The following is a 6,446-nucleotide window of genomic DNA, read 5'->3' as shown; positions in this document are numbered from 1 at the left end:
CAAAATCTCTGTAAATGTTTATGAAAATTAATAAAATATAATTATAGAAAAAAAAAAGAAAGGAAACTGAGTTGACTCTAGGTCTTGAAGCAAATGTTGCAGTTGTGTCATGTCCTGTACATTAGGTTGGAACTCCTAAAAACAGCTCTTGATAACTTACTTAAGGAAAATATCCAGGACAAATCGGTAATGAATTTGTGAAGGAAACTACTATTATGGATCAAACTGTGTCCTTCAGTCCCTGACAAATGTTTATCTTTTAACATTGTACTTATAACTCAGAGGCATAGTAAATGATCAGAAGGATAATAACTTTTATCAGACACACCTTAGTCCTCAAACGGACATCATTATTCTCAATAATTTGGAGAGATCCCTGACTGCAGACTTCTCCAGCAATAAGTCTCCAGATTTCATGACTGCTGATATGAAGGGTGTTAACTGTGGATACAAGTAAGGTAGGTGTTGATAGTTTTCAAACTTTTCACTATCATGATGTTGCCTATTGGTCCAGTAGTTCAGTCCACAGTCTTTCTGATCATTTGCTATGTTTCTGATTGCTGGACAATGAATAAGGATGACAAAAGAAGAACTGATGACTTGGAGCTCTGTGGCTAAAGAGTTCCCAACATCCCATGGACTTCTAAATGAACAAACTTACATGTCTTGGAGATGGTGCAGCCAGAGTGCTCTTTGATGAGGCTTTGCCCTGTTTCTAGGAAGGGCTATTCCTTGGAAAGGGACATAATGTTCAGAATGGCGGAGGGTCAGCAAAGGAGAGGAAGACCCTCAACCAGGTGGACTGACACAGTGACTCCCAATGGACTCTAGTGTGTCAGGAAGTGTGAGGATGACAGAGGATAGACTAGGGTTCAGATCTGCTGTTCATAGGGTCTCAAGGGATTGTACTCCACTTGACAGCACCTAACAAAAACAACAACAATAACAACAACCTATAACTATGACCCTGTTTGGAATTAGTCTTTAAAGATATAAATTAGGTTATACCAGAATGTTAGGTTGGGACCTTATAAAAATTTTGTCTTTATAAAAGAAGAGCTATAGAGGAATAGTACTGTGTAGCTACAAGCTATGGAATGCCAGAGTTACCAGACACTGTGAGAAAGGTATAGAATAGAGTCTCCCTCAAAAGTCTCAGAAGGACTCAATAGGAATGACATTCTGAACTTGGACTCTTAGCCTTCAAAACTGTAAAACAACTCATTTTTGTTCTTTTAAGTCATCTAGTTTGTGGTATTTTGTTATGATGACACTAAGCAATGAACACAGCCACAAAAAGGAAGAATGCTAGGTAAGGATACCTATTAAGCAAAGCACAAAGGATGGAAGCAGTAATTGATTCTCTTTCCATAGCATCCCTTTTATTATCACTGATGTCTCAAACCAAGGTCAGGGAAGTTCATAAAGTTCATACACATTATTTTTCACATAGGGCCTTTCCCCTTTCCTTTACTAATCCCTCTATCCATCCATCAAATTGTGCCACCCTATATTTAAGCCACCCTTTCTCATACACATTCTACAATAATGGCCCTATACAGTATTTGTCTTTATGAGATGGAGTTGGTTACAGGTGGCCCAGGCAGGAGTCTGACCTCTCACCATACCAGAGACAAAGGAGTACACCAGGACAATATTTCTTTCTAAATTACCTAGCCACCAATCAGTCTGAAGTTTCTACAGTGGAGTAGAACCAATCGTCTCACGTGGCCCAGTGGGATGACTTGAGTTCACAGCTGTTTGCTGCAGAGTACGCAGGCTCTGCTAAACACAGTGCCACAGGGCAGGGACTTCTGAAGGCACAGCCATTGCTACAAGGCAGGAATTAGGGTCTTGGAGCCAGGAGCTGAGCTGTTGGCTTCTCAAGAGTGGAGTGACATGAAGCCCTGGAGTGGAACACAAAAACTAAGTGGAGAATCAGTTAACTAACCTGGGGTCCATTTCTCTCCTACACAAAAAGGTCACAACTTTGAAAACCTTTGGAGCAAGTCTACTTTGCACACATGGGGTCACTAGGAGGTGGAATTGACTCCACAGCAACTCACAACAGAATGATCAGAATTAGGGAAAGTGTTCAAATAAGTCAGAGGCCAAACTCCAAGTTTTGTCCAGAAGCAAATTCGGCTAGCTGTGCCACGTACTACCGAACCTTTATATTCTTCTTGAATATTCTTCATCATTCTAGAAATAATTGCTCATATATAAACAAATGTGTATATATTTTTAACACACCACAGGAAGTCCACTTTCCTGTCAGGTATTGAGGCTCTCTACAAGTCAACTGGCAGATCACAAAAGCAACTGAAACTGCTGGAACTTTCCACCCCACAAGGGCCATCATGACCCTGGCTGACATCTGATTGCCAGTGCCGAGGCGGCTTCGTGTTGAGAGATTAAAATCTCTAACTGCTCTGTGGTTTCAGAAGGCAAGAAAGGCCAGACCACGAGGGAGGGGCGAGAATTCAGACACCGAAGGCAAACAGCTCCAGAAAGACCCACGCACTCTGAAGGCCATTCATGTGGCTTCCTGAGGAAAGTATTCTAAACTGGGGCACAATACTGCTGAAACGTTAGCATGGTGAAACAAAGGAAGCCTGCTAGTCAACTGGCAGTTTCCCTAATGGATATTTCTGGAAGGAAGAGAAACTGACCAACTGAAACTATCTTGAGTGACTCTGAGAGTCATAGGATAATGGCATTGTACAATACATATATTCTTCTAAAGGCATACACACAGAGGGTGTTCCTTGGAGTCTTTCCAAGGTACTTTCTAACTCACAAAGTACCAGTACCACTGCTGTCAAGTTTATTCTAACCTCTGGTAAACCCATGTGTTGCAGAGCACAACTGCTCTCAAATGTGGCTTTTTGGCTGTGAACTTTTAGAATAGCCAGGGGTTTTTTTTTCTGAGATCACTCTGGATAGATTCAAACCACCAATGTTTTGGTCAGTGACTGAGCACTGAACCATTGCTGTACCAAGCAACTTCCTATAACTCACTTGTTGCTAGATGCTGTTGAGTCAAGTATGACTCATAATGACCCTATGATCAACGTATCTGAGTCCTGTCCTGTCTACTGCCATTCTCTCTTCTCTGACATTCATGAGCCTATTGTTCAGTCACTATGTCACTCCATGTTGTTGAAGGTCTTCTTCTTTTTCTCTGACCTTCTACCTCTCCAATCACAAACATTTAACAGCCATTTACTCACTGTTTCCTATTGATTCTAACTCATGGAAACCCTATGGGTGTCAGATTATAACTGTAGAGTTTTCAGTAGCTAGAGAGAGAGCTCTATTGGCCTACTGAATGCTACCAAACCAAAGGTGGGTAATCTTAATCTGAGGCCCTCAGCCTGGTTTTAATTGTTAGTTCAAACATTCTTCCAAGTGGTATAGCACTGGTCTGTCCATTTGCTGTACAGAGGTAACTCGTGGTTACTGTGATGCTAAACACTGTGACACTTATGTGTCATATGTGATAATGGTTACCCACGGTGTACAGTGTTTGTGGAGCTTCCCAATTAAAACAAACTTGGAAAAAGGAGTGGCATCCACTTCTGAAATAGCTTGCCTTCAGAAACCCTATGAGCATGGAGAAAGGATGAAAGTTATACAAGTGTTCAGGTCTTTTGTTCATAGGGTCATTATGAGTCGTCTATGACTCAATGGAACCTAACAACAACATAATCTTATAGAAGGAAGCACCTCTCTGCTGTTCTAGATCACTATTGGCTCCACAGGAGAAAGGTGAACAATCTCTTCCTGTGCTATATACAGGCTTGGAAACCCAATGGAGGGTCAGCAATGAGTCAACTCTGACTCAATGGTAATTAGGTAATTACGATGAATATTACAGGAAGGAGCTCTGGTAATGTAGTAGTAGTAATAACAGTATTCCATGGTAGTACTAATCTTATGGTAATAGATCCCCAGGCCTTTGAGTTGTAGTGTTGGCAAAGAGCACTGATTATCCCATGAATTACCAAAAGAACGATCAAATCTGCCTTGGGGAAAGGACAGCCAGGCAAAAATGGAGAAACTCCATATCACATACCTTGTGCATGTTGTCAGGAGGGATCAGTCCTCAGAATAAGACATCATGCTGAGAAACGTGGAGTGTTGGAGAAAGAAAAGAATATCCTCCACAAGATGGATTGGCATTGTGACTGTAACAATGAGCTCAAGAATGTCAGAGATGGAGAGAATGGCACCAGATAGGACAGGGTTTAGATCTGTTGTTCATAGGGTCATGATTTGTCATGGTAGACCTATGATTAATAGGCACCTAACAACAAGAATGACAAACTTTTGTGGTCTTGCTGCCTGGATGGATTCAAACCATCAACCTTGTGTTTTGGGCATACAAATTGTCGGTAATATCTGGGGAACCTTTACTAGACATTAGGCTTATCTAACTTGCCTGCAGCCCTCGGGCCAGGTTCAAATTGTTTTCCTGTCAAACGTTCTTCTAGGTGGTATAGCACTGGTCTGTGCGTTGCTGTACAGAGGTAATTTGTGGTTTCTGTGATGCTGAAGCCTGTGACAGTGATGTGCCAATCGTGGTAATGGGTACCCATGGTGGACAGTGTTAGCTGGAGCTTCTCGACTAAATCAAGCCTGGAAGCAGGAGCGGCATCCACTTGTGAAATGGCTTGTCTCCAGAAACTCTATGTACGAACAGTGCTCAGGCTGTTCGTTCATAGGGTCGCTATGAGTTGTCTACGACTTGACAGCATCAAACAAAAACAACAACAACTTGCACTTACCATCCAAGCTCTGAAAGTGAGAGATTGGAATAAAAGAAGGATTCACATTGAGATGGCATTTTGTGGATTTTAAGGAGAATTCTACCCTCCTTGTGATTCAAGGGTAGAAATAGATTAGGAAAATTGGCAGGATAAAGAGATAGGGTTAGAGAGGAGTTAAGAAATTTGTCCAAAGCCAGATGGCTAAGAACAAGTTAAGTACCAGAGTCAGAGAACAAGAGGTAAGGTGACGGGAGTCTTAAGTACTGCAGTGAAAATTTAAACAAAGGAAACCTGCAAGATGTAGACTGAGGAGGGTACCATTCTGGCCTCCTGACTTGAAGCCTGTCCACAGCACCTTGCCTCTACTGTTTGAATCAGTGATCCTGGACGCAACAACCAAAAAATCCAATAGCATATTGCTTTGGGCAGATATGTTGCATAAAAACACCTTTAACATTTAAAAACAAACAAACAAAAAAACCAAAAAACAAAGATGTCACTTTGATGAATAACGTGAGTATGACCCAAACCATAATCTTTTCAATCACTTCATAGGCACACACAACCTGGACAATGAGAAAGCAAGACAGAAGAACTGAAACCGATGTGCTTGAATTATAGTTGGTAAAGTGTATGGAGTACACCATGAGCTAGACAGAGACTATATTTTAGAAGAAATATACACAAAAGCCTGCCATAATAATTGCCCATGAGTTCGTTTTGTGCCAAGGCAATCCCACGTGTGCAGAGTAGGACTAATTGCTCCATCAGGTTTTGTGACTGTGAAACACATCACCTAATCTTTCTTCCAAGGCACCACTGTCTGGATTTGAACTGGTTTTAGATTAGCAGTCAAGCACGTAACACTTTGTGCCACCCAAGTGTTTCTTCAATGAGATGCAGTGACACAATAGCTTCAACAATGAAATCAAACATGCTGCTGCTGCTGCTGCTGCTGCTGCTGCTGTGTACCGTCAAGTCAGAATCTACCCAGCTGACCCTCCAGTGGGATTTCAGAGGCAGTAAATCACACTGGATGAGATTGCCTATCTTTCATGAAAACTGCAGAATCTGGCAACTTTTTATTTTTATTTATAGTGCACAATGTCTCCAAGAGCTGACTCGATGGCACCTAAAAACGATGTCTCCTGGTAGAACTATCTGTGAGATTCCTTGGCCTTGGCCTTCAACCTCAATTTAATGAAATTTCTCTGCTTGTGGGTAAAGGAGGAATCACCACCCACTTCCTCTCACCCTGACGAGAAAGGCAATGAGTCCAAGACTGGCCAGAAAGGGAGTTTTGAGAGGTGAGGTAATGCTGTTTTTCCATCTTTAGCTTAAACCAGATGGAATTTGGCAGGGACAGCGAGAAAGGGAGGTGATAGCAGAGAAATTTTATTTATGTTTGACCTGGATAAATTCCAACCTTAAACTAACAAAAACTCCCCAAACTCACCACTTTACAACTGTTATGTTTTTTAAAGTAGGAAGTTCTGGCATCTTACTGGTAAGCAGCTGTGCTGTCAACCCAAAGGTTGTTGTTGTTGTTAGGTGCCGTCGAGTCGTTTCCGACTCATAACGACCCTATGCACAACAGCCCTAAACCCTGCTCTATCCTGCGCCAACCGTACTGCCTCTGACACACCCATCCCGATTACCCCAGTCACCGAATCA

This window comes from Elephantulus edwardii, unplaced genomic scaffold, assembly GCF_000299155.1.
Source record: "Elephantulus edwardii isolate Elephantulus edwardi_28Jun2011 unplaced genomic scaffold, EleEdw1.0 scaffold00101, whole genome shotgun sequence".
NCBI classification, from domain to species: Eukaryota; Metazoa; Chordata; class Mammalia; order Macroscelidea; family Macroscelididae; genus Elephantulus; species Elephantulus edwardii.
The sequence above is the reverse complement of the archived record's forward strand: the minus strand, read 5'-3'. Positions refer to the sequence as shown.